Genomic DNA, 14774 nt, shown 5'->3' on the forward strand with positions numbered 1-14774 from the left:
TAATAATAATAATAATAATAACAATAATAATAATAAAGGTTTAGCTAACCCGAAGGTTCGATGCCGATATCACCAATCGCTCTTTACATAATAATAATAAAGGCGAACCTTAGTGAACCTGAAAGTTCGATGATGATACTACCAATCGTTCTCTACATGTATCTGTACGCCCCTCCAAACCCAAATCTACTAAATAAATTTCAACGCAATCCTCCTATCAACGTTTTGATCAACCCTGGGATGTTTACCAGTCGGTTCGGTGTTTCTCTACAATAGGGGTATTCGTGATATTCAGTTTAACATGTTAAAGCGTGTTAAATGAAAAAACTCATGTTAAATGCAAAAAATTGCCTTCTTTTGCCGTGGTAAAACGAAATAACATGTAACATGGCTGAGAGTCTGTTACTAGGTCTGTTAAATGGAGAATGACGTCACGCAATAGACCAGTTGAGCTCGCCACCATTTTTATTTGTTGTGTCAGGTTAGTTCTTTCGTGTTTGTGCTAGTTATTATTTCATACCCCTGTTATTAAATCACAATGCATAACTTTAATAATACAACGGAGAAAAATAACAGAAGAGGTATGAGCAGACCGCCTTGTGTTGGATAGGGAGCGATTTGAATTTGAAAAGGAAAGGATTGCGGAGGAGCTGAAGCTTCGTAAAATCAAAATACAAAAAAAATTAAAACTAGAGCTTTTAAAGAAGTCTGATTGACAAAATAATTGAACTTAAAAATATTTATAATTATGTATGTATTCTCACTTATGTATATATTATTATTTATGTATCATTAATTAAATAGAGCAATTATATTTTATAAAAAGTGTAAATCATTTAAGACCTCAGCAACCCCTCTCTCCCTCAAATAAATGTAAGCTTTTTATTTTTGTTCATGATTGATTTCATGTCAAATGAACACATTTTAAATACTTTTTTCCCTCATTATCTCATAATCTCATAAAATTTGACACTAAAGTAGTTTCCATAAAGCTTCCTGGCACCTAAGAGGAACATCCAAGTTTTATTAAATTATGTTCACTAGTTTTGAAATTATAGCTCTATAGTTTTCTAAATTGTTAATGGCTAGTTTTTTAAATACAAATATTTCCCCTCATGATTAAGGTAGAAACATGGGAGGAGTGAGATTTTGTAGCTATTTAAATTAACTTTTACCTGACTTGGAACATGCTTGTCAGAAAATTTTTTTTAAGAAATTACTGAAAATAAGTGATTTTAATCTTAAACAATACATAAGGTTTGAAGATAGGAGAATAATGGTTTCATTAATACAATAAATACTAAAAACTCAATAAAAAGTTTCAAATTGAAAGTAGTTCACTCTCAAAAGAGATTTAAACCTATCTTGATCCAAGTTTGGTAATACTGAAGATCTCCAGTGCGTAGATTTTAATATTGATCCCCTGAGAAAAGGAGCTGCATATCTGAATGATAGAACATGGAAAATACTTTCAATACAGTTGTCAATTAGCTCATCTTCATTCTCTTCCTCACAAGTTTGAAGATCAATAAGACACTCATAAGCTAAACTTTCACACAAATTCCACTTTTCACTCACTCTAGGCATGTTGTAATAAATTGCTTAAATCAAGGCTCAGGAAGGAAAGGTTATAAACATAAAGGCTTATAAAACAAGTTGCTGAGAAAATCCGCTAGGGGCTCTTATGCATTTAACGTTTAACATGACTTCAAATAGGGCTGCTCACAATCCTATAGTTATAACATTTAAACATGGTAAAACATTTTACATTTAACACATCATGAATACCCCTAGTTTAGGAATCCGTTCGGTACTAGTCCCAAAATCTTATACGTCCATCTTAAACGTCGTAATGCTATAACCTTACTTATATTTACCGGTTGCAGTTTCTTCCATTATAGTCTTACATAATATACCTCAGTTTCAATGAATTCATAGAGAAAGTTTAATTCTATATTAATTATTAAATATGTTGACCAATTTATTAAAACATTTAATCAATCTGTCACTAAACATATTTGCACTAGAAAAGCTTCCTACTGGAAATTGATAATTTTCCTGGCAATGAGACTGTCATTGCAGCATTATACCATTGTAATAGGATTAATAAATAATAAGTAGGAGTAATAAATAACATGAATCTAAGTTTGATTTAAATAATGGCCTAGTTGACTTAGTTTGTTTTAATGGTGAGATTTCAAACAGCTAAAACATGCAAATTACACTCGTTAAGTTCTCAGTAGATGGAATCTTGAGAGAGAATTTCCTAAGAGTTTCATATTCGAAAGGAATGGAGTCAAAGTTTACTAGAATGCGGAACTAATATAAGGCTGTTGTTGGTAAGTTTCTCTTTGCCTTTAATATCCGTTTCCTTCCTCTACATCAAACGACGGTTGAACGAGGTTCCGTTGAACTACAAAAATACAACTTACACGTTCAATTTTATCTCTGGAAAAAAACACAAGCTCTGATTACGGGACAGTTAATGTATGAAGTATGCCTTCAACTCAAATGCCAGGTACACATTCACTATGATTGGCGAGTTGGGTTTAAGTGTAATTGAAACATGCAACATATTTACTTATTATATTTATTATTTGTACAGTTGTAAATCACAATAAATAAATAAACTTAAAAAAAAAATATGTAGATAATTTCTTGCCCCAATTTTTTGTATTTTATTATCTTACATTGTCAACTTATTTTAAGTTGTTTTGTATCTTTTGTAGCCCTCATGAAGTCCTACAAAGTGGGACAAAACGTCGGTAAATAAATAGATGCTAGTAATTATTTTTTCCTTTTTTACCTCACTGCCCCCACCCATCTTCTTGATATTCATAAAAATTAAAAGTTTGTTTTTTTATTATTTTTTGTGAAGAATAAAATTAAGTGGTAATTAATGAAAGTATTTAAATTTACTTTTATAAAAATTCAATCGGGTCTAATGTTTCCATCGACCTTATGATTTAGTTTAGGTTTCAGGAATTTCTCCTCCTCATCTATCCTTCCTTTTTCAAATTTTAGTACTGTCACAGTCGTTAAGACATCATTGGGGGTGTTTAAATAAAATAAAGTCCAGTGCAAAAACTGTAGCAACTGAATATGGCAATGAATTCGCGGATGATTCCGAAGTTAAAAAAAATCAGTAATTTCAACCCCAATTTTGATCACTTTAATGAAAATATATAATTACTAGTTAAAATATACGAGTCTGATAAGTATTGGTAGGATGAATAAAAACTAGTGGCTGTTTGAAAATGTTTAAAAAAAAAATAAATAATTTTTCATTCAAAGCTCTATATCTTTAAACACTAGAAAACGAAGAGAACATTATTTAAAGAAGAGTAAATTTGCTAAAACATAGTTGCCGCAAAAGAGTTCTGCAATTCACATTTTTTCTCTTATTGAATGTCACTTATTGGTTAGCAATTGACTCTTTTCCATAAATTCTTTTTTTTGGCACAATCTCCATTAGATGTGCTATTTGTTCCACTGTTAATTATGCCTGACAAGAAAGGAATTGTCCTGGAGTTCCTTTGATTCCAGAAAGGAAAGTAAACAGAGAAAGGAGAGTGTTGTTTGTACTACCTTCAGTGGTCAGCACTTCATTCCCTCCTCGTGCAGACAGGACTCAATGAAGTTCCATTTCTCTCAAACAATTGTCTCACGTTTAATATAGATCTTTATCAATTCTTGTACTGTATTTAATCTATCGGACTTAATTTAAAGATTTTAATAATTGAACATAGATAATTAATGGTATAAAACCTAAACATCTGCCTAGTATATGTGATTTCTCAGTTTAATTTTCTGAATAATTACTGATTATAATGTTATTATACAAAATAAATAATATATAGTAAGAACATAGTTGATGTAACCGTATGATGTAAATTGGATTAGATTAATACTCCCATCAGACAACCTTGATGAATCCCTGCAAAGTGCAGCGAAACGTTAGTTATCAATAAATAGTTTTCTTTTACTATTTTGATATCTTTATTGACCATCATCCGGACTATCTTCCTCTAATAAATAATATATAGTTAAATTTAGTAGGTCTTTTAATATTAATATGAATAAATAAATAAACTAAAACAAAATTAGAAATATGATGAGAATATGACATACCGCTATAATAAATAAGAGAACTTTTTATAGCAATAGGCAATTTAACACATCATGAACATTAATTGATTAGTGCATACTATTCCCTCATTTAATAATGTTTTATAGGTTATTGACTAAGATAAATTTCACAAAGGCACAATCCTGCAATAATATGATAACAAATTTTAGCTGTAAAATTACAAATAGGGTAGGAAATTTATGGTTCAGAATGTCTTTAAAAACAATTTATGATGATTGTAACTGAAATTGTTTGTGAATAGATCGTACGGACGAAACGTAGGATTTACTAGAAAATAAAAAGTGTAAGACTATTTGGATTTTTATTTATTATAACTAATTAACAAACCTGTCTCAAATAAGATATTTAATGTAAATAAATTATAAATTTCTAAAATAAATAAATTTATTTAAAAATTTTATCTTTCATTTTAGAATAAGAGCCGTGTTTGAAATATGTGCGACAAGAAATAAGTTGTGCAATATTAAGCAAAAGTAGGTGATGTAATTCGATAAAATTAATTCTACAGTATTTTCATACTAAAATACAACTTTCCTCCAAAGTTGGGAGAACCGATTTCAACATATATGTGAGGCAAATTTTAATACGCATACGTAAGTGAAATTAGTTGATGGAAACGTATAAAAACAGTTTGATGAACTCCAGGGGGCGTGGTAGAGAAGTATGAGCCAATCATCGACTGACTTCTGAATCAGTTAAATTTACAATGGCGGACATTGATATCAACTTTTTTTTTCTATATGAACCCACTTCCTGGTTATTCCTGATATACTGGGGGTTATCTGGAGATAACCAATCTATTCTAGCCATGATGGAGGTTTTGGATTTTTATTCCATGGAGCTGTCACGAAACAAAAATCAACCCCCTGGTGAAGAAGGAGGTAGTCAAAGTTGACTCTATAACTTCCTCGGCTACAAACGACCATTTTATATTAACATCAACGTGAACCTGAACTCCAGGGGTTTGTGCATGCATATTTTGCATTGAACTAGAGTAGAATTGAGTAGACCGGCTTCTTGAGGTTGAATTTTTTATTACATTAATTAAAACTATGTATAATTACTAGTCAAAATTGAGTTTTCCAAGTATAGTTAGAGGGGGGGAAAACTGACGGCTGTTTCAAAACGTTAAAAACAATAATTTTTCATTCGGAGCTCCATAACGTTAAAATTTACTACAGCAATAAAAAAACCTAATATCAAGATTGTTGGAAGATAGTCCGGGTGGCGGTCAATAAAGGTATAAAAATAGTAAAAAGTCTCCATCTATATCCAATCTCCCAACTTTGGAGGAAAGTTGTATTTTAGTATGAAAATACTGTAGAATTAATTTTATTACATCACCTGCTTTTGCTTAATATTACGCAACTTATTTCTTGTCGTATATACTTCAAACACGGCTCTTATTCTGAAATGAAAGATAAAATTTATGAATGAATTTATTTATTTTAAAAATTTATAATTTATTTACATTACATATAATTAAATATATTGTTTCAGACAGAGTTGTTAATTAGTTATAATAAAAAAAATCCTTACTGTCTCACACTTTTTATGTTCTAGTAAATCCTACGTTTTGTCCGTTCGGTCATTTCAAAGATATGTTAATAAACAATTTCAGTTTCATTTACAATCATCATAAATTGCTTTCAAAAATATAAATTTCCTATCTTATTTATAATATCACAGCTAATATTTATTATCACATTATTGCAGGATAGTGTCTTTGTCAAATTTTATCTTAGTCCATAACCTATTAAATGAGGGAATAGTATGCACTAATCAATTAATTTTTATCATGATATGTTAAATTACCTATTATTATAACAAGTTCTCTTATTACAATTATTCAGCCATAACTCAGGTATGTCATATTTCAATTTTGTTTTAGTTTATTTATTTATTTATATTAGTATTAAAATACATACAAAATTTAACTACATATTATTCATTGAAGGAAGATCGTCCGGGTGGGGGTAATAAAGGTATCAAAATAGTAAAATAAAACTATTTATTGTTTAAATAAATAATTTAATTTCTATCCATTTTAGTCTCAAAACACTTCATTTTTCTTACAAGTCCGACGTTTCGGCCAATCCGGCTATCCTCAGGGACAATCTTAATACAATTTTGGAACTAAATGATTTATAAGCTCAACTTCATGCAGGCTATTCTGCCCAGGTCAAAAAAACAATTTCTAATTAGTCAATTTTCACATTAAAAACAAAAATTATAACTCATTTATCACAGTCACTATTTGTTCAAACTTTATCACTTTAAGTTAACTTTATCAACGCCCGTAGCTCTGTGGTTAAGACATAGTCTTAAGAATATGATGTATATTGGCGGTGCAGGTTCGAATCCAGCTTGGGACGTTGACTTTTTTCATTGAATGGAGGTCCCACAAAAAAACGAACTTAGACCCCCAACCATGGTTAGGCAGTATAAGACTCCAATGGGAGTTTTCACCAAAAAAAAATAAAAAATACACTTTATCACATCAAAATTGTATTAAGATTGTCCCTGAGGATGGCCGGATTGGCCGAAACGTCGGATTTGTAAGAAAAATAAAATGTGTTGAGACTAAAATGGATAAAAATTAAATTATTTATTTAAACAAAATTAACCAGTCTCAAGAAAGTGTTTAAGATTATAAATAAAACTATTTCTTGTTAATCAACGTTTTGCTCCACTTTGCACCGCTTCGTCAGGGCTATCATATTGAAACAAAAATGACAACTTATGAAATGTTGGTTAACAATAAATAGTTTTCTTTTACTATTTTGATAGCTTTATTGACCGCCACTCGTACTATCTTCCTACAATCTACTTCATGCGGTCAACTTCTTCTAATAGAATATTATCTGAAGTAGTACTCTACACATTTAGCAAAATATGACCTCTAACAGAGCTTTTTACGTTTAATTGTTTCCGATATTTAGTTTTTTAAAAGGAACATTTCATAAAAAATGTACTGAAATATAAGAAAGAAGTAGTTAGTGAATTTATTGCGAGAAATCTATATCTCAGGAGCTATAAGACAGATGCCTATTAGCACTCAAATTAAAGCTATTTTAATGTGCTATAAAGTTGTTAATGACGTTTATATAGGAGAAGTAATTTTTATGATATTGGCTAAAATAAATTAAATGCAACATTCATTATTTGATTTTCCTTTGAGCTCTCGATTATTTGTTTTACTATGCTAATTCAACGCTAGTATATTCTTGTTATAAATATTCATACGGATCACGTCCATATTCATATCAGAACTGTTGGGATTGACCGCATGGTGGCGCTCTGATTAGGAAAAAAAAATTAATTAATAAATGAAAGAGTAAATTTCGTCATTATATTTTCCCTCTCATGCAAATAAAGTTTTTTCTGTGTGGTAGAGAATTAGATAAACTGTTGAGAAGCTGAGGAAACTTATTTTAGGTTTGTAATTATTGGAATGCTGATATTATATCATTTTCTTATACTTATATTTGATTTATTGATTGTTTTATATTGATTTACAAATCCAACCAACAATTAGGTAATTAGCAATAGACAAATCATCCCGCAAGGATTCGAACATCCTCCAATAGGCTTCATTGGCAGGTATTGACTCGGTAGCACAATAACCTTACACCGTCCTATTATCTCCACGTGTTCCAAATCCCCAATTGAATAATGTGAGATAAATCTTAGATGGAGGTAGAATGGAACTTGTTTTATATATAAAATATAACTTTATAATTTAAGAAATATGTTAAATTGCTACATAATTTCTTTTTTTTTTATTTATTTATTGATATTTACAACTGTAAATACAATACAACAAGTAAATTTGATCATAATGGCATAATGATATGATACAGGATGTAGAGAAACTACCCAGTAGTAGAACTCTAAAAACAGTTTACAATATAAGGTCACGAGACAATAATATCGGATTCGGGCTAGATCGGTTACATAAGGAACATTTAGGTCTTTATGGATGCTTTTATTAGTAACAAAATTACGAAGGATTTTGGATTGTAAAAATTGGATAAGAGAGGAATTCGAAAGTTTAGTGGAGCCCCAAAGCTCAACTCCGTATGTCCAGATGGGCCTTATTATTGTCATGTAGATCAGTCTTTTGTAATGAGTTGGAAGTTTAGACCGTTCGTCTAGTAAGTGCTGTAATAGTCGGAATCTGCGTGCAGTTTCCTGTCTTTTCAGTCTCATGTGAGGATTCCAGGTTAGTCGTTTGTCTAGATGTAGTCCAAGATAACAAATCTGTTCTACAGGGGTAAGAGCCACATTATTAAAGTATACTGTAGGGCAGTCACCAGGTTTACGACGAAGAGTAAATGTGATGTGATGGGATTTATTTTTATCCTCCAATTTCGACACCATTCTTCGAGAATTGTGATATGGGACTGGAGAGTTTGGGATGCAATTAAAGGGTTATTACTAACTGTGAGCACACATGTGTCATCAGCATACGTGGTAAGGATAGAGTTAGGAGTTGTCAGCTGTATAGACGGTGTAGAGGATGGGACCGAGAATACTACCTTGAGGAACACCAGCGGATTGAAAATAGGGGGATGAATAGGAACCATTGTGGTTTACTTGGAATAATCTATTAGTAAGAAAGGAACGGATGATGAGAAAATATGTATACATAATTGCAAAATAAAATATATCTTCCATATATCCACTATAAGAGGAGGATGAAATATCTCTCGATATGGTTCTAGAAATTAGATTTAGTTCTGATTATGTAGGGGCTCTGAATTTTTTAAGGGGATAAGGAACACTACATACTTGGACAATTTTATATATCATAGTAAAGAATCAAACCTACACAAGTTAGCAATGCTACTATGATACCGTAAATAAATCTTTTTTCTTTGAGAAGTGTTCTTATTTCGCATTGTTTTGAGGATTGGCATTAGAAAGAAGGAAATATCTGAAGAGAATCCTATGGCGTTGTGAAATATTACTTCAGAATGAGGTTTGACCCGTACCTATTCAAAAACGAGTTATTTCTGAACTTTAAAAAAAAACTCAGCGTACATTCCTAAGAACGGACTTGGATAGTCATGTCGGCATCGAATAAAGTGCAATGAAGTACTGCCAGCGAAGCAGTAAGGATTCATCTTAATCACACTATCAGTTAAATTACAGTTAAAACTTATATTAAAGTTTTTCTATGAAGCACTTGTTTTATCTTTTGTTTATTGTTTTTATGATGAATTTGTAGATTCAATTTATTTATTTATTTTTTCAGTTTTTTTAGACACTACTCGCATATCTTATATTATACATATCTTCTTACCTACATGAACACTGTTTTCAATCTACTACCATCTAATTCCACGATTATCAATCAATTAAATTTTTTTTACTATTCAATTATCAGTTATCAATTTTTTATCATTTATGATTCAATACAATATTTTGTATAATTCTAAATTTGTTTGTATACTATTCATTTTCAATTGTATGTTTCTCTAAATGTTGTTGTTATCTCTTTTGTTCTATAGCCCTGATGAAGACCTGAAACTCAGGTCGAAACGTCGGCATAAAATAAATAAATATGTTTTTTTTATTTATGTTGTTCTTTGCTGACCGCACCCTCCGACTTCACCAATCATTAATCTACGGTCAACTAACTACACCTCGTTTATTGTTTTTGTAATGGAGCACTAGACTCAGGTTTTGTTTTATAAGTGTATTTTAATTAATGACTTTTTTTTCTCTGTATCTAAAATTATTTATGCGTGAGTTTAATATAAGTTTTAATATTAAAATCACGCATAAATAATTTCAGATACAGAGAAAAAAAAAGTTAAAAACTAACTGACTAAATACATAAAAACAAAACAAAAAGATAGTTAAAAAATATCTATAATATTATAATATTGGATTAGATTGGTGAAATAAAAGGTAGTTAAATTTAAGAGTTTTAAACGAGGGAAGGGTTGGTACATGATGGGAACCTGGTTTTCTAGGACACAGGAGGTGCGCTGAGTAGTAATTACTTGGAATAGAGAGGAAGCTAGGCTATACTGGATGGATAAGGCCACTTCACAGGCCACGCTCGCGTGATTCTGGGGTATGTGCGTATCTCAAGTGATCCCGAAAATAACTGCGCAATTCATAAGACGTTTTTCGATGTTCAAGTAATAGTAGTTGTAAGAAATTACAAAAACGGTTGTGCAAGGAGTTGATTTGGTTATAATCACACTCAACCACCAGATTTTTACCCAATTAAGGGAATCCGGAATGGTTCTCAGACCCCACAGGGTTGACATTTATTTTACATAAAGAATAAATGTTACACTATTTACCTATAAGCTAAATTCAAACATAATCAATGAGGTAGTTATAGTTTCATCATTCGATATCAATCGATAGTTTTGATAGGAATGCTCTGGATAATCCTGGATGAAAGGTAAACACATGCTCATATTGGTTCAGGCTGATTGCTTTTGTAAAATCTTCCCTCCGAGGCAAGATAGGCTCACCGATATTGGCCCTAAAAGGGCTTTAATAATGCCATACTAATATCACGTATTATTTAGTATCATCTAAAAATAAAAATCCTGAAATCGCCAAATGTGGGACAGATTATTTTTAATAAAACATTCATTTATAGATCTAATTAAATAGAATACAATATATCATTTATCTGTGAAAGATACAGTCTTGTACAAAATCATTACATAAAATACACTTATAAAACAAAACCTGAGTCTAGTGATCTATTACAAAAACAGTAAATAAAAAGTGGATAATACAAAACTATTGACATAATATTCATCACCCCATTATATTTATTTTAAAATAATGAGAATTATTTTAAATAAACGAAAGTGTAATATAAGTACAGATATTAATTGGTTGTAAAACTATTTACATAATATTATTGATATGCCACTTTCAAAAGCAAACTTATTACATATTGCTACAATGTAAATATATAGTCTGTTGAATTTAGCTTCACTGTGAATGTTCAATATATTAGAGATGTGGGTAAGGGTGGCTTTATGATATATTGTCCATTTTCTTTAAAAGTTGAACAATGTTGTACAAACCATTGTAATAGCTTTTACAGAATGGACAGAGTTCGTTTGCCTTGAAAGTGAGGGTTTTGCTTCCGTGGTGTAGTTTGATGTACTCAGGGTTTCCTACTCTTAGTTGGCTGATGCATCTTAATTTTTTTTTTAATTTAGCCTATATCTTATATATGCTTCAGGTTTGAGTAAATCTGATTAAATATTTATCTAATTATCTTTGCGAAATAAAACACTTTTTTTTATTTTCTGTTTATTTATTTTTTTATTAGTGGCTATGATAAATATATTTAACCGTTTTATTCGGATGATGATATTTAGTTCAAACTTTGTTTATTTAGTGTACATGTGAAATTTTACCCGTTTACGGCCGCTGGTGCATATATGCAACAATAATTTAACTTATTTCATCAAGTTATTATTTAAGGTTTTTTATTAATAAAAATATTTTTTTAATAAATTAGTAATAACAGGTAGTAAAATTTAAATGTTAATTTAATCCTTTACCACGAGTATTAATAAGAAGTGAGCATTATTAACAGTTTAAATGTTAATTTAATCCTTTACCACGAGTATTAATAAGAAGTGAGCATTATTAACAGTTTAAATGTTAATTTAATCCCAATAAGGGTTGCAACAATTAAATTATTGAAATTCCTTTTTTAAAACATTTTATTTTTAAATTCTTGGGACGAATAAATCAGAATAAATAATTATCTTCCTCAGGCGGATTCGAACCAAGATCCTTGAAGTTAGTAGCAGAGTGCCCTACCGCTGAGCCACCCCGCTCCATATAAACTTTAGGTATATAAATATTTATAATAGTTGAAATATTTGAGAAATTTATATTATATATTAAAAGAATTTGTGTACAAATATATTAATCGTACTAAACAATTCAGTAGTCTTTTATAATTTTCCCTGGAATAGTAAGGAACAAAGTAGTAAATAAGGATCTTTAAATAAGAATTATCAGAAGAAATAAGAAAGGAATGGCTTACTGTTTTTATAAGTAATTACTCCACATTTATCAAGCACTCTCTTCAAATTGCATTTTAAAGATTTCTTGATTTAGATAGGGAAAATACCTTCGTCAGCTGAAAAATATGTCTTAGCTACCGACCATTACGAATTATTAACGACCTGCTTCATTTGTTTCGCTATTTTAAATAAAAATACGTTTTTAATTTAAGAAATTGCAGTACATAACGAATAATTTACATAAGAATATTTCTTTTTACAGATAAAAATATATGATCCATTATCTCAATTTAATAACTTCTAAACTCACTTTCTTCCCCTTAATTATTTTTATTTTTCGCATTCATTTTATTCCTCACAACCTTAAATCATGCACTATTCAATTTCTGCATAAGTATTTTAATAGTATAAAATTTTTATTGTAAGTTATTGTTAGCAGAGGTAATTCGTACCTACTCCAGTGGCATCCTCTTTGGATTGTAGATAACGGTGTCTGTTTAACTTACCTATTGTGTGCAGTGTATCTTTTTATTTCTTCTTTATTCACCTATCTTCAGTTCTATTTCACCTCTATATTATCATCTCTCTATCTCTCATCTTTATCAATTCACATAACTAACGTTTATTCAGTCAATCTACATTTCTCACCTCTGCAAGTATCTCATATTTTCTTCATATATATCTTTCTGTTTCTACAATCCACATTATAATGGTAATAGTCATTAAATAGTTCTAATATTAATTAAATCCAATAGTACTTGTAATCATCACTAATAATATCTACTATTGTAATTATGAGAGATAGTTGACCGTGGATGATGAATGAGGAGAAGATGGTTGGGGGTGCGGTCAATGAAAAACTATTCACTTTTTAATTATTTTTTATTTATTTTTTTTTTAATAAATTCATATTATTTTTTTCCGCCCACCTTTGAACGTATTATTTCACTTTTAAACCTTTCTTACACATTTGTCGTCCCCCACTTATATTACGTTTCCTCTTTTTAACTGTTGTTAAATAACCATGACATCTTCCGGTACTTCGTTATTCGATAATTCGTTGGTTCGTATATATTTTTAACTCTTCCTATCACCATTTGTCATCACCCTCTCAAACGCTTTCTTCTTCTAAAATTTGTCTACTTTTAATTTTTTATTTTCACCCTCTCGTAACGTTTTCTTCATAAAAAAACACTTAGACATTGTTGTAACGGCTTTTTTAATTCTGATTTTGCCGTCATTAGCGCAGTATCCATTAGGCGTTTGATCTTCCAGCGAACAGGTTCGTTTTTATTCTTTTTTTTTTTTGTTTTCTTTCCCCTTTCTTTATTTTACTCTTACCCCTTATTTTCTCCACTTTTATCCATTTTCCTTACCCGCGTCAAAAGTTTTGTTCACTATACTTATAATTTGATTGTTACATATATTTTCTTCCTCTCAATTTTCATTTTCTTTTCATATTTAAATTTTAAATTAATAATAACTAATATGTTCATACTTCTTTGCATTATATAACTTCATTTTTATTTCATTTCCTTAATTATGTTATTTTACCCACTTTTTCAATTACCTATGTATACATTTTATTTCCCGCTTCTCTCATCACTTCATTTTATTAATTCTATTTTGTAAAATTATTCATTTTATGTGTAAAATTATTCTGTTTATACTTCCTTTTTATTTTTTTATTTTCCTATACTTACTGTAGTTGTTATCTTGTTCTGTTTTTAGCCCTGAAGAAGGCTAGAAGCTCTAGCCGAAACGTTGGCACATTAAAATAAGTTAATCGGACCATCTTCTCCTCATTCATCTACTATTGTAATTTATTAATGTTTTTGCCCATTTTATCTAGAGCTTTGTAGGTTAATTTTATTTTGTCAATTCTATAAACAATCATTATCTTTTAAATTTCATTTATCTTCTCATTAAATTTATCTTCTATTTTTTCAGTATATTTTTATCTATCAAAGAAATTTTATTTTATTTCTGTTTTATCGGCCATTTTATCGCTTATCATTTTTCTTTATCTTTTATATTTTCTACTATTTTATATATTCATTATTTTTTATTTTTATATTAAATATTGTTTAACTTTATTCTTTCCTTTTATGAATCATCACCTCAAATTTCATCAGAACCGGACTCACCATCCTGATGCTCTTGTGCAATCCCAATCCAGCTCCATTCATCCTTCCAATCCCCCTCAAGTATTTAGTTTCAATTCAAACTTTTGTGTTAAAAAATATAATCGAAATACTGTATTTTAATATTGATATACTAATTTACTAATACCAATGTTTATCTATGATTAGTATATATAATTTTATTTTTATCCATTTTAGTTTATAATTAATTATTTCATTGTATTTTTATTATTAAATTTATTTATTTACTGTTTATTTTTAGTTAATATCTACACCTACTACCTTAATTGCCCTATGTGTGGCAGAATGTATCATTTCATTAAAAAATAAATAAATAAAAGGAAAACATATGTATCCTCAATAATTTGATAAATAATTAATTTACAGTTAATTTTTATATTCGTACGTAAATAAAAACATATAAATGATGAGCTGCAAATTTATTCTTGA

The sequence above is a fragment of the Halyomorpha halys genome, unplaced genomic scaffold, assembly GCF_000696795.3.
Source record: "Halyomorpha halys isolate HHAL.00 unplaced genomic scaffold, Hhal_1.1 Scaffold11.1, whole genome shotgun sequence".
Taxonomy (NCBI): Eukaryota; Metazoa; Arthropoda; class Insecta; order Hemiptera; family Pentatomidae; genus Halyomorpha; species Halyomorpha halys.